This window comes from Staurois parvus, unplaced genomic scaffold (genome assembly GCF_062004578.1).
Source record: "Staurois parvus isolate SC_StPar_1 unplaced genomic scaffold, SC_StPar_1.0 ptg000417l, whole genome shotgun sequence".
In the NCBI taxonomy this organism is placed as follows: domain Eukaryota; kingdom Metazoa; phylum Chordata; class Amphibia; order Anura; family Ranidae; genus Staurois; species Staurois parvus.
The window spans coordinates 699,598-714,680 of NW_028318213.1; positions in this window are offsets into that span (position 1 = coordinate 699,598).

The window sequence follows — 15,083 nt, forward strand, 5'->3', positions numbered from 1 at the left end:
CACAATGTATGCTGGAATCCCTCTTTCAGAAGGTAAATCCATTGAGTTCCCCATCCAGACTCCCATCAGCCATGTCATCGTCTCAGTAAGCCACTCCCATGACTCCTTTTCAGCATGTGACTTGTGCCATGTTTCATGAAGGGCCATATTATGACATGGTAGTCGTGGAATATGGGTAGTCATGTTCTTTTTTTCCTACTAACATCATTTTGAAAACTTTACACTCTATTACCTAGGAGGAGAAATGATGGGCTCCACTGATTGATACTTTCCAACCATTCCCTATTTGCCAGGGCATTCCCATTTTGTAGTTTATTGTCCCATGACGGTTGTGTCTGGGCTGTGTCCTGGGATCACAGCATGAGGGTCTGATGGTTTCAGCAGTAACAGCATCAGTGTTGGCTTCTAGTCCTGTTCCTTGTTTGCCCACATTCCCAGAAGCAGCTGTGCCCACTGATCTCGCCCTTTACCAAGTCACAAATACCAGTGTATTGCATGCTGTGCCAGATGGCCCTTCTGGCCAAATTCGGAAAAGGATCTGATCTGGTGGAGGCTCTTACTGACTTCATGGGTGTGTCTGTTTTATAATACACATTCTTGGTTGCCAGCTAAGGGTTATCCACTATTTCCTACAAAGACATTTTTTTCCCCTCAATGTGCTGACCCAAGTTGCCAGTCCAAACATCCAGGTTGTGAACCACACATGCAGCTGCCAAGGCTGGTGCCACAGAGGGAGAACTTGCTTCCTAGATTATCCTAAGGAGGTCCTCTATCTTCCTATCCATTAGGGTTAAGATTTTTGTATTTCTAATTTGCATTGTTTATTGTAAACTCAGTGTCAGGGAACAAGAAGATCGCCGCAGCACATGATTCTGCGCATGTGCAGGATCCGGACAAGGCATACAGGCAGGCGGGCACTAGGACCCAGGCGCGTCTGTCAGTGCTGGGAGGGCTATTTAAAGAGCACCTTGGTGCTCATTCAGTGCTGACTGGTCTTCAGCTTCCCCCGTGTCCTGCTTGTTTCCTGTGCGATTTCCTTTGGTTCTGACCCGTCTTGTTCCTGACCCGACTCTGAGTACTTTCCTGCCCCCCCGTTCCTGACTTCAGCTCTGTTCCTGACTCTGGCATTTCCTTCTGATCCTGTACCGCGCTGCCCGACTGTTATGACTCTGGCTATCCTATGACTCCATTCCAGTGCTGTGTCCTGGCTACATACCTGGCTCTGCTGTGCATCTGCCAATCCACTGTACCTGCCTGGTCTATCTCCACAGTACCCAAATCAGAGGATATCCTGCTTATCAAGGTCATCATCTGCAAGAGCCACAAGCAAAACCCTGGCGCTCTTGTCCCCCTGGTCCTCAGATGCCTTCTGTTCCAGCCTCAGCGGGCTCAGGATTAGTGACACAAGTGAGGCCGACCTCATCAATTCAGTCTCCCATCAGGTACGTGACACCCAGTTATCTGATTTTTTTTTTTTCCTTTTTTAATTTCTTGTTGATTTGTCCGAAGTTATTTTTGTATCTTGTATTCTTTGTACTGTATTTTGTAATCTCTTAAATTCTGATCAATAAAATATTATGCAAAAAAAGGTCACATGCCTGAAGAAGGGGCCTTGCAACAATGTAGTCATAAGAAACTTTTTTTTAGACAGATACAGCTTTCTTTTGGTAGTATTTAATCACCACTGTTTTTATTTTTTTCTAAACAAATGAAAAAATACCGAAAATTTTGGCAAAAAAATTTTCTTAGTTTCTGTTGTAACATTTTACAAATAAGTGATTTTTCTCCCTCATTGATGTTTGCTGATGAGGCTGCACTGATGTGTACTGATAGGCGGCACTGATGAGGAGGCACTGATAGGCGGCACTGATAGGCGGCACTGATAGGCGGCACTGATGAGGAGGTACTGATGAGGAGGTACTGATGGGTACTGATAGGCGGCACTGATGAGGAGGTACTGATGAGGAGGTACTGATAGGCGGCACTGATGAGGAGGTACTGATAGGCACTGATAGGTGGCACTGATGAGGAGGTACTGATGGGTACTGATAGGCGGCACTGATGAGGAGGTACTGATGGGTACTGATAGGAGGCACTGATGAGGAGGTACTGAAAGGCAGTACTGATTGAGCTGCACTAATAATCAGGCACTGATGATCAGTGTAAATATCCGTCAAAATCGCTGGTTACTGGAAAAGATTGTCGATAACCAGCAAATGAGTTTACAATGTGATCAGCTGTGATTGGACACAGCTGATCACATGGCAAAGGCCACTGTGATTGGCCCTTTACCATGATTTGTGATCAGATCTATAGACACCCTCCCAGAACTGGATGATTCCGGACCATCTTTTGGCTATAGCACAGTTGGGAAGGGGTTAAAGCACCCCTGTGCTTGTGCACAAAGGTGAACGCATACAGAAGTCCCGCCCACATATATAAACAGTGTTCACACCGCACATGAGAGGATCGCAGTGATCGTCAGAGAGAAAGCAATAATTCCAGCATAAAGCCTCCTGTGTGACTCTAAACTGGTGACCTGAAAAGGCTTTTAAAATGTTTCCTATGGAGATTATAAAGTAGTGCGGTTTGTCTCCATTCCATGAGTGCGCACAATTGTAAAGCGTGACAGATATCTAGTTACTCGGTGTAACACCATCCTTTACCACACAATTGACTATTATATCGGGTTTGTGCATTAAAATTCATTAAAGTGTATTTTTTCCCCCTCAAAAAAATGTGTTTGAAAAACCACTGCACAAATACTGTGTGACATAAAACATTGCAACACCCACCATTTTACTCTCTAGGGCCTCTGCTTAGAAAAAAAATATATATAATGTTTTGGGGTTCTAAGTCATTTTATAGAAAAAAAACACCTGATTTTTACATTTATGTGAGAAGTGTCCAGATAGGTTTGGGCAGCAAGTGGATATTCTGTATAATTGCAGATTTTGTGCAACTAAACCTCTGTTTTTATGGAAATTGTTGGAATAAGTCATTTGTTTTTGTGGTGTTTTTTTGTCTGTTTGTTTTGTTTTTTTGTTGTCAAGCTGCTGAGTGCACTGGGGAATGGAGTTTGTGTTGTGCAAAGCTCTTCCATGGGCACCTGGAAGCTAGTTATAAATTAGGGTGGATGACATTTTTTGTTTGACTTTGAAGATGCCTTCAGCTGCCATTGGGCTTTGCTGGGCTTCCTCCATGTCCCTGTATCTTTGCAGGCAGCCTCTTCCTTTAGACACACCCGTCCTCAATTGATCCATTGTTATATATCCTCCAACATGGAGGAGCTCATAGACTGGAGTCTGGGCTATACAGAGTGGTCATGGCAAGGCTGCTGGTGAAATTTGTGGATGTTGTGAAATGAAAGCATTTGGTTGGACAGTTTGGTGTTATTGGATTGCTGGTCAGTGTGCTGGAACTATGTTCTGTTTTCTATAAAACCCGTCCATGTGCCCCTTAGTCTAAAGTCTAGTTATAATTTGGGGTGGATGACATTTTTTCAGCTTTGTGGAGCCCATTTGTGGTTCCTGCACAAGAGAAGCACCACTTTGGGTTTGGGAAGATTTATGAATACTCTTGAAGATGTGTCCTTCAATATATATATATATATATATATATATATATATATATATATATATATATATATATATATATATATATATATATATATATCTATATATATATCTATCATGTATATTTTTTTTATGTATTGTATTTTCAGTATCTTTTTTAGGGGTTATATGGCTCAGTCGTTGGGTTTTGATCCAGCATAGTGCATTTTTTTTTGGCTGTTCATTGGATTGTTGGCACGGCTGCTTACAATAAGGTTTCACATAGGAACACGGCATTGTAACTGCATACGTTTTTATTTTTTGCTGCTTCTGTCCTCTTAAAAAATGATCATCCCTTTTGTACAAATATAGAAGCAGGACAACAGAAAATGACTAAATGGTTTCAGTCTGACCTATTTTGAGTTAAATTCTACTTCCTCCTCCTGGTAATGACTACCTCTGCTGGAGGTCTCTTCCAAGCATTAACTATTCTTTTGGTAAAATAATACTTTCTAAGGCCCCTTTCTCATGGTTGTTCCTTATGTCTGTTTTTCATCTGTCCAGATGACACGTGTGTGTGTGTGACTGAACTGATGGAAAAAAATTGCAATACCTGTGTGAACGGACCCTAAGGCTCTTTGTGCTGAAGTCAACCAATGGATCTACTGCAGGACAACCAGCCTGCCCATAGACGGATTGAATCTCGGCCAGTCCCTGCTAAACAATCTGAGAATCTATCCACTTATGGCCGACTTTACATTGGTGATGGTCGTGGTTGGGAGCTCCTTGCTCGAGGAACCCATAGCAATCTCTGGAGGAACTCTAAGGTTCCACAGAACTCTGGCTGAAAAAACCTCTATAATGTCTAGTTCTGGGGGCTGGAATCAGAATTACAGAAGACTTTAAACTTGTTATATCCCCGCTGGCTATTTCAAGATCCTCTATTAGGGATACTTTTTGCAACTTTAAATGTTCATATTGCTCAGCCATCCGACAGACAGCGATATTAGTGCAGCCCTCCCCTCATACTTGCTGTATTTGTTCTCAGTGAGTTTTCATTTCACCTCCTCCTGTGTCTGGTGCCACGGGCTTTTAGATTCCCCCATTACTTTTATATTTGTAGAATTCTCTCTAACTTTTTGCAATCTGCCATCAACTTTCCCACAATGCACAAACTTTCAGTAACAAAACACAGCAGCACACCCAGTGGTGTATTTTGGTTTTTTTACTCCTCTAGGCAAGATTTAAATAAAGTGCCCCTCCAACTAAATTTGTCCCCCCCCCCCCCCCCCTTCCTGTTTTGGGTCCACATCCTCCTATTAGAGCTCTATCTTTTTAGAAGGAGTTGTTTTTTTAAACAGGGGTGTTTTATATGTTGGCGAGACAAGGGGGGGTATGTGCGGTTTGGGAACTTCACAGCTGACAATCACTGCCCTGCACTACAACACCCAGCAGACCTACCCTCCCCCTCCAAGTTCTTGTAATGTGTTGGGGAAATGTGGTGGTTTTTGCTTTTGTGTAACAGTCATCAATATCTATAATGAAATGGGCGGAGTCTGACTCCTGTATATAATTATGATGGGGTCTCCAGCCATTACAGCAAAATCACTTTACTACAGACCCCTTGGTAAAATCTACCCCCACAATGTCATTTTCCTGAGTATTTTACTACAATGTGATTTCTAACCAGATATACAAATATCTCCAATTTGACTAATTAAAAAAAATGCATTTTAATACAAATTACTGGGGATTAGTATTTCCTACACATGATCAAAGGAATAACCCACAATAACTTGCAGTATAGGTCAATCTTTAGTCCTCCTGCACACGGGGTGTTTTTACAGCGGCTGTTTTAGGCTTTTTTTTTTTTTTTTTTTTTCGTGTAAATACTGTGGGGATCCATTGTCTGTGGGGATCCATTGTCTGTTGGATCCCCCATAGTATAAGTTTGACTCTTTCAGTTTGGACAGTCAGGATACGTTGTTAGATTGTACCTGTCCACTAGAGGCGGTCATGTTCCATGAATGGAGATTTTGATTTTACTGTCAGGAAGACTTCTATGAAATGTAATTAATATTGCATGGAAGGTCTGTCATGATGAAATATCAGCGCGGCTTTCATAGATATCCTTAAGGTCCATTGGTTTGCGTTGGGTTAGACATTGTGAACCATCCTTGTTAGATGGGAAATCTCTGCGGTTATAAATTATGACGATGGCTGCTATTTCAGAAGAATGTTCCTGACATTTGTCATGGCACTTTATCACATGATGCAAAGGTGCTGTTTCAGTCCATCAGAATATACCTCATCATTTTACATTCTGATTTGTAGGTACGCATTGCTAGTAAATCATTTTTTTTATTTTAGTATTTTTTCAAATGGTCCACCTGAGAATCGCCATCCCTAGCCTGTTATTGGAAACTGGTTGATATTTGGTTAATACTTGATGTGATTTTTTTTTTTCTCTTTTTTTTTTTTTTTTTTTTTTAAATATCCTTCGAGTCCTCTCCAAAATTGTACTTCACCACGTGCCGTCCGGCCACTGTATATAAACAGCAGGATGGTGGCAGTGCAGGGGATGGTTGCTGTTTATAAACGGCGCCCACCATTTTGGATTGTGCACGCCCCCTGGGAGTGCGTGGACACAGCGGAACATTGATCATTGTAAGGGACCTCTGTGTGAGATCCTGCTCATGTGATCACTGATTGGTACTTTCACGTTTAATGACAATCAGAAACTCCTCCAGGGTCCGTCACTGGTATTTTAAGGGGGAAGGGGGAAGGGGTAAGTTTATGTGTTGGGAAAAGGAGTTTTTAAGGAAGGGTCTAGAACACGTCAAACACAAGGCTTGTGGGCCAAATCCAGCCCGGAAGATAATTTCACGTGACCTTTGCAGCTCTCCTGCAACTGCAGCACCCCCTCTGGTCTCTGCCCCCATCTTGTCTCAGCAGTCATCACCAGAGAGGACAGAACGTCTACAAATCCTGTGCCTCTATGTGCAGTTGCAACACCCCCCCCCCCCCCCCCCATCTCCATATCCCCTGGTGTCAGCAGCAGAGGAGGACCAAACACTTCCTACAGATCCTATGTACTTCCTGCAGTTGCAGCACCCCATTATTTTAACCTCCCTCTGGTCTCAGCATTCAGCAGACTCCAACAGCTGACTCAAGCCTTTCTCTGGTCCTTCTCCAGACCCTGCACTTTCTGCTTCACAGCTCTGCCCCCCAGCATCACAACATGAGGGGGTGCACTGTGAAGAAATGGAGGGTGGGGGACTCTTGGATTCTGATGATGGGAGTTCTCTTGACATCTTAAGGGGGTGGGGTACTCTGGACATCTAGACTTACAGATAAAACTGGCCCTTTGACAGCAACCATAATGCTTATGCAACCCGCTATCAAATTGCGTTTGACACCCCTGCTCTAGAATGTAGTATACATTATTGCATGCATGGAAGCTACCTAGGTTCCTATCATAGATATATCTGCAGGATGGGTTGAGGTGTAGTAATGGAATTCTGATGGTTGGGTGCCCTTGACTTCTGATGTACGGGGGGAGGGGGCTCTGAACATCTAGTCTTACAGATGATTTGACAGAAACCATAATTCTAATGCGTCCCACTATGAAATGGAATTGGACACCCCCTGCTCTAGAATGTGGTATACATTATTCCATGGATGGAAGCTACCCAGGCACCTATCGTAGATTAGAAATGCACTGCTCAAAAAAATTAAAGGAACACTTTTTTTTTTTTTTTTTTTTTGGTTTTTTAAATCTGAGTCTAGCATCAAGCCAAACTCCTGGGATGTTGATATGGTCAGTTAAGTAGCAGAGGGTGTTGGTAATCCATTTCAGCTGCTTTGGTGTTTATTAAATTAACAGGCGCAGTAAATGGGCCAACAATGAGACAACCCCTACACATCTTTTCTGACTGTTTGTCACTAGTTTTGCATTTGGCTAGGATGCAAGTCACCACTGGTAGCATGATGCAATACCTGGACCCTACAGAGGTTGCACAGACAAGCCAACTTCTCCAGCATAGCAAATCAATACGTGCCATTGCCAGGTTTGCTGCTTCTCCTAGCAGTCTCAAGAGCATGGATGAGATTCCAGGAGACAGGCAGTTACTCTAGCAGAGCTGGACAGGGCCATAGAAAGTCTTTAACCAATCGGCAGGACCAGTATCTACTCCTTTGTGCAATAAGGGACAAGATGAGCATTGTCAGCCTTAAAAATGACCTCCAGAAGGCCATTGGTATGAATGGCTGACCAAACAATCAAAAAGAAACTTCATGAGGGGGACTTGATGTCCTCTGGTGGGCCCTGTGCTCACTGCCTAGCACCACAGAGCTCGACTGGCATTTTCCATTGAACACCAGAATTGGCAGGTCTGCCACTGGCGCCCTGTGCTTTTCACAGATGAGCTCAGGTTCACCCTGTGCACATGTGAAAGTGTCTGGAGAAGCCATGGTGAATGTTATGCTACGTGTAAAATTATTCGACATGACAGTTTTGGTGGTGGGCCAGTGATGGTCTGGGGAGTCATATCCATGGAGGGACGTGCAGACCTCTACAGGCTAGACAATGGCACCCTGACTGCCATTAGGTATTGGGATGAAATCCTTGGACCCATTGTTAGACCCTACACTAGTGCAGTGGGTCCTGGGTTCCTCCTGGTGCACGACTATGCCTGACCTCATGTTGCAAGAGCATGCAAGCATTTCCTGGAGGGAATTCATACCACTGAATGGCCATCATGCTCACCTGACCAAGAGGATACTCCAGTGGTATCCCCAGTATCAGGATATGTCTGGTCAATCATTGCTGCATTAGTAGGTGGTAGGTAGGGGTGGTTTTAAAGTGCCTCCAACAGGCCCAAGTTCCCCTGAATCTCTCGGGATTTTCCTTGGCAACAGATCAGTTTCTTCAATTCTACTGATCCTCGCAAAACATTTGCAGATAGTGGGAATATTTGTCAAGCGCCAGTGGACTGGGACACACTGTTTTGCAGCGTTCACCATATGCATGGCTAGTGATTTACGGTATGTCCAGAATGGGAGTGAGGAGTGATGCAGTAGAAATTGTGCAGGGGTGAGCTCCAGGCTATACGTGGTCACACGTGCAATTGTGCATTGAACTCTTCCCCCAAAAAGGCTGCAGCAGTGGGCAGTCCCACCAAATGTGTCTGAGCGTACCCTTAGCCAAGTGACATCTCCAACAAGAGTCCGAGACACTGGGATTGAATTGGTGAAGCAGGGCTGGAACTCTGTACCATCTAGAGTATAGTTTGAAGTTGCTTTTCTGTGTGGAAACACATATGGAGCCCTTGTGAATAAGTGCGTAGATGTGATCCCAGTCTTCCGGCATTAGTTGTTGTAGGTCAGAGCTCCAGGCTATTCAGGCTTTCCTAGACTGAATCTCAATAGTATTTTCAAGGCAAGAGTAAAGCTGGGATATAACATGTCTCTTGGGAGAGTCTGTAGAACAGAGTTTTTCGAATGAGGTAAGATGTCTAGTATATTTGTTTATGTGCGAAGAACTATGAATGAAATGGTGTAGTTGTCTATACATCCATGGCGTCAAGGTCAGGAGTGGCCACTTGTTTAAAATGATGTCTCTAGATAGAAATGTCCCATCTTTAAAGAGTTGGTGCATACTCAGATTATTTGGGTGGCTGGATCCTGCAAGAAATGCATTTGACAAACCCGGGGGGAAGTCCGGGTTCATAGTAATGGATGAAAGTGGGCCCGGGGTAGAAGAAAAGTCTGATTTCTTAATGGTCTGGTGGTGACAGACCTTTTGTTATGTACATTATAATCATATCTCCTCTTAAGCACCTCTTCTCCAAAGTGAAGAACTGTAATCTGTCATCAGTCCTCCATAGTTTATCTTCTCCATCCCACCATAGCTGAGGTCCTCCTCATTCATTTTGTTGCCCTTCACTGAACCCTTTCTAATTCAACATCTTTCCTGAGATTTGGTAACCAAAACTGAATAGAATTCTAGGATGCATCGCTAGAGGGATCACCAGCAGGAAGGAGGTCCTGATTCCCCAATATTGATCTTTAGTTAAACCTCATTTAGAATACTGTGTCCAGTTCTGGAGACCTCACTTACAAAAAGACATCGATAAGATAGAACAAGTCCAGAAACTGGTAACAAAAATGGTGACAGGTCAGGGGGGATAAAACATATCAAGAGCGACTTCAGGAACGTAACATGTACAGTCTGGAGGAAATAAGGGAAAGGGGAGACATGGTTGAAACCTATGAATATGGTTCAGGAGAGCAGTATTTTCAACATGAAACCAAAATCTAGAACACAGGGACATGACCTTAAACTAACTGGAGGAAAGGTCAAAACTAATCCCACAAAGTAGTATTTTTACTGAGAGTAGCTGATGCTTGGAATAGACTTCCAGCAGAGGTAGTGAGCCAGTCAACAGTAAATGGCTTCAAACATGCTTGGGACAAACGCAGATCTATACGCAGCCAAAAAACTAAAAAAAAAAAAAAACATGAAATAAAGACCTTAGGTACCCTATTGCAGGATGGACTGAGGAATCCTTGAATGCATTGATGGAATGATGGTTCACTACCGAGCCTGAGATCAGCAAGTCCCCCACCAGCTGCATAGTGTAGTAACTTCTACTATTCTGCAGTTACTCCTCCTGTGCATAGGGTGGTGCTCTTGTGTATCTCCACTTCTGGTTTATGAAATATTAGTTGAATGTGTTTTACCTGCAATACTATTGCTTTTACTATTTCTTACAACTAGTACTACTACATGTCTGGGAAACCTTTCTTAGTTGTTCTGGTGTTCAGGTAAGGTGGGTCTAATATGTTGGGTAACATTGTGATATATTTGTGTCTAGTGACTAATTTTGTTTTTATTTATTTATTTTTTTTTCCTACAGGTTGGTTTTAAATGAAAATGTTGTGAAGCGCTTTGTTCCACAGGTAGTGAGTGCATTGGACTTTATGCACAGCGGAGGAATGGGACATTAAACTGGACAACATTCTGCTCATGGACATTGCATGTAATGAGGTAAAAGTAGCAGATTTTGGACTGACCGAGGCTCCGGGGCACTCAAGCACCACCTATATTCGCTTTCATACCATCACTGCTCCAGAACTGTGCAGCCTAAAAGAAGGGGATCAATTGCTGCTGCACCTGAGCATTGACGTGTGGGCCTTTTTGGAGTCCTGTTGTACGCAGCTATGACCAGCTCATTCCCTTGGAAAGAAGCAGTCTTGACCCCATGTATCAGGACTTTGCTTGGTGGCAAATAAAGATTTAATATTGGCACCAGGAAAGTGACAATCCTCCATTGAAGCCAGGCAGATGTTCTGGGACTTGTTGGCCCTTAGTGCCTCTGAGAGATGTTCTGCTATGGACATTTTAAAATCTGTCCACCTGCCATGGAAAGCAAAAATGCCTCCAGATAATCTAACCAGGAAACCGGTCATACATGTGATATAACAGAGTGCATGATGTCCATTGTGGAGCCTCAAGTGCTGCCTCATACAAGACTCACATCCTAGGTGACGGTAAGAATCTTAAGACTGCTGGCTTTTTCTGTAACTGGTGACTTAATTGTAATTGTTTTCAGGAACAAAAACTGTGTAGGAAAACCATATAAGCCACAGAATCCGTTCTAATTGGACCACATGTCTTTTCCACCACAGTAATCAAAAGTAATTTCACTATTCAAATATATATATTCTAAAGCTATAACACCGATGTAGTCTTACATCGTAATTATACATTCATTATATTTGGCTATAGTCTCCAAATGCCTCCCCTGCATTAAAAAAGGTCCAATTATGGAACACTCTGTCCCAGGGCCACAGAGCATCTAAATGGCGTGGTTATACTTCATAAAAAAATTACATTACACTTTGATATGAGGGGGGCCTCAGGAGCCGATCTTTTCCATGATTTGACACCCAATATTGTTCAAAATCTTTGAGCTCACAGGGAAATAATTCAGGGAGCCAAGTTTCCCTCGCCACATAATCCTAGTTCTCTGCAGCAACATTCAGGACCTGTTTCTTGCTGGAGGATAGATGAGGATGGGAAACGCATGTGAATCATATGTCCTGCCCAGCCAGCAAGAAAAAAAGCTTAAAATAAAGCTCCTCCCCACATGTGTGGGTGGTACTGGAATTGGACTTTAAGGTACACTTACACTCGTGTTGCAGTAATTCAGAGTGAAGCCGCATGTTTGGTGTTGGTGCCGGATCATTCATTCTAAATGCCACCAAACACACAAACATTGCTGTGCACTGCCAGATATATATTAAAACTAATTGACATTTTTAAAATTGTTTTACTTTTATTGTCAAGTGTATTGGAATGTGTTCTGCAATCCTTCTGTACAAGGCATATATGGTAAGTATAATATTGTCATAATAAATGAAGACTTTAATGACTCTATTGCAGTATGGACTGAGGAATCCTTGGATACATTGATGGAATGATGTTACATTACCGAGCCTGAGATCAGCAAGTTCCCCGCAATCTGGACAAGCCCAAAAGATGTGTGCCAAGGTGCCTACTCCTCTCATGCACTTGTCAGACAGATTTGGGTTGATCATATGAAGCACTTCAGGGGTCTTGTACCAATGTATCCATATTTTATATACATTTCCTTTGTACACAACAAGAGGTCTTAGTAACAGAGTCACAAATCATCTGCCAACATTTCAAAGAGATTGGGCATTGAAGTTCATCTTTCCATCTCTTCATATACCGGTGAGGGTTATCGACAAGAGAACCTGTATTGAGTAGTTTTTATATAAAGAGGTAATAAGATGTTGTTGGGTTGGACCTTTAGCAGCGATCCTCTCGCAATCTTTAAGTCGGTCTAGTGTTTGAGTTCAAGGCATGGAAAGTGATGGAACTGTAAATGGGTATATCTGGCTGATACAGGTATTGTGGATTTCCACACCCTAATCTCCTCAAATGACCGATTCCTATGCAAAACCGGATTGATCAGATGACTGAGTTGAAATATCCCATTGGTTGCCCAAGAACTCATCTGTGGGTAAGACAGACTATCTGGGAGCTCCGGATTATACAAAACCTTCAATAATGAGGAGCACACAGACAATAACTGCTGGGATTTCACACAGGCTGACCAAATTTTGTGGGTGAATTTCATAGATTAGAGCATGGGGGGAGGAGGGGGGAGACAGGGGTAATGCATAATGAAAAGGGCGTAACAATGAAAGTGTAGATCAGATTCAGATATCCTAATTCAATCTCTGCCCATCTATTCTGGGGTGTTTGGGTGAACCATGATAGAGTTTGTCTCAAATGAGTGGCTGAATAGTATTTGGTAATATCTGGTACCCCTAGGCCTCTTCTTTTCTTTTTTTTTTTTTTTTTTTTTTTTTTTTTTTTTTTTTTTTTTTTTGCTTCAAATTTGTCCATGTTGGTGTTAGGACAGAAGCCAAGACCCTTGTTAAGGATACCAATTTCATGAGCATCAATCTTACAGGTTATAGTTTATCTGAACATTTCATTGTCCTTAACTGATATGCTGGAATCATCAGCAATCAATTTCTGTGACCTATGTTGGCATAATTGTGGTTTGGTTCTTAAAAAAAAAAAAAAAAAAACCTTCCTTGGGTGTATATGAAGTATTTCCTGGAGTACATGGGGCTGAATGTGAGGTATTGAGTGCATGTGCAGTAGATGGAGTAGCAATGCAATCATCACCATTTACATTTCCACCTGATCCGGTCCCTATTTGGAACATTAGAAGGTGCTTGATCAGTAATGCATTTTCTTAGATTGTTTGATCAGCACATCACCAGGGGGACTTTTTTTTTTTTAACCTGTTTGAATTTTGTGAAATGTTGGAAAAATTAGATGAGGCCAAAGAGGAGTCAAAGTTAGTTCTACCAATCCTAGGGTTTGAATACCATTATTCGCTTTATGATCACAAAATGTTAGTTTTTATCCCTACAAAATTTTCTCTCCTTACCAATTAAAATTTCTTTGGCATGTTCTGTGTGTTTCAAGATCGCTTTCAAATTGAACACATTTAGAATGATTGTTTAGTAAATAACTTTGCATGTATATCATCAATTTCTTTATCAATTTCTTTTAACGATTCTACTCATCAATCGAGACATCATATTGTAGATTGTAAGCTCGAAAGAGCAGGGCCCTTGATCCCCTCATGTTTTGCATTGTATTGGTATTGTTCTGTCACATGTTCTGTCTCCCTTTGTAATGTACAGCGCTGAGCGAACTATTGGCGCTTTATAAATACTGTATAATAATAATAAAAATAATAATATTTTTAGAGCATATATTGATATATTTTTTTTTTTTTCTCATTCCTCCAAAGTTGAACTGACATTTTTTTTTCCAAGGTATAAAGATTTGAACTCGGTCCAAAGGGATTGATATCCTCTTTGATGTAATTTTCAAAAGATTGTACGTGCCAAAAAAAGACCCTTTTCTCTACAAAATTTTACATAATTTTTAAAAGGCTGAATTCAGAATCCTTTAAATTCCTTCTGCCCAACCACAAGTCTGTATGTTTTATATATTGGGAATTGCATTATTATACATGTGCATAATTAACTTAATTTTTTTCTTTTTTGTGCTTTTTTTTTTTTTTTTTTTTTTTTTTTTAATCCTCATGACCTACTACAAAGGTAAAGAATGGGAAATCCTTGTGTCCAATCAATATGATGATGATGATGAGGAGGATTCCAGCGAACAGAAATAGGATAGTATTTGCATTTCCACCCTATGGGCCATTGGAAGTCCCCAGTAGTCCCTCTGGTCTCTGTATTGTGGAGAGTTGATATGGTAATGCTCATGGAACGTATTCAGTACACATTACTGGACAGGATGCATTCATTCAACAGAAAATGGGATGGTTGGATGGTGCATTGGCACTTAATGATAGATTAAATCTCTGCTGTACCATTATTTGTCTTTGATTCTTGTCAGTTATGTGGTTAATCCGCCTACAATGATGACTTCCTCTTTCATGTATTTGATCTTTCATTTTTTTGTAATTATCTTTATTTCATTGTAAATTTTATGTGCATTTTTCCTGCTGTTCATTCTATCTCATGTATGATGTGCAGTTTTTGTAGTCTTTCAATAAAAATGTTTATAAACAAAAAATAAACTGAATTAAGTTTGATACAATTTTTTTTTTTTTTGCGGCACTTAAACTTCTCTTTTAACATGTTTAGAAATGCTGTATTATAACAAAACCAAATCTGTGGCTATTTATAAAGGATTTACTGCAAAGGTTTTCTGGACATTCATTCATCTGTATTTTATGCCACTAACGGGGGATTTTTTTTTTTCTTTTGGAAAAATGCATCAGATGGATGAATCTTATTTGAGAAAGATAAACCATGTTTAACCGTCATCTACATACAACATAATAGATTTAACTGAAATTAAGATTTGTCCATCTCGTTTAAATTCAAAGAGGATTCACCCATCATTTTTCATCAAGATTCAAGCCTCAGCAGTGAGGCATA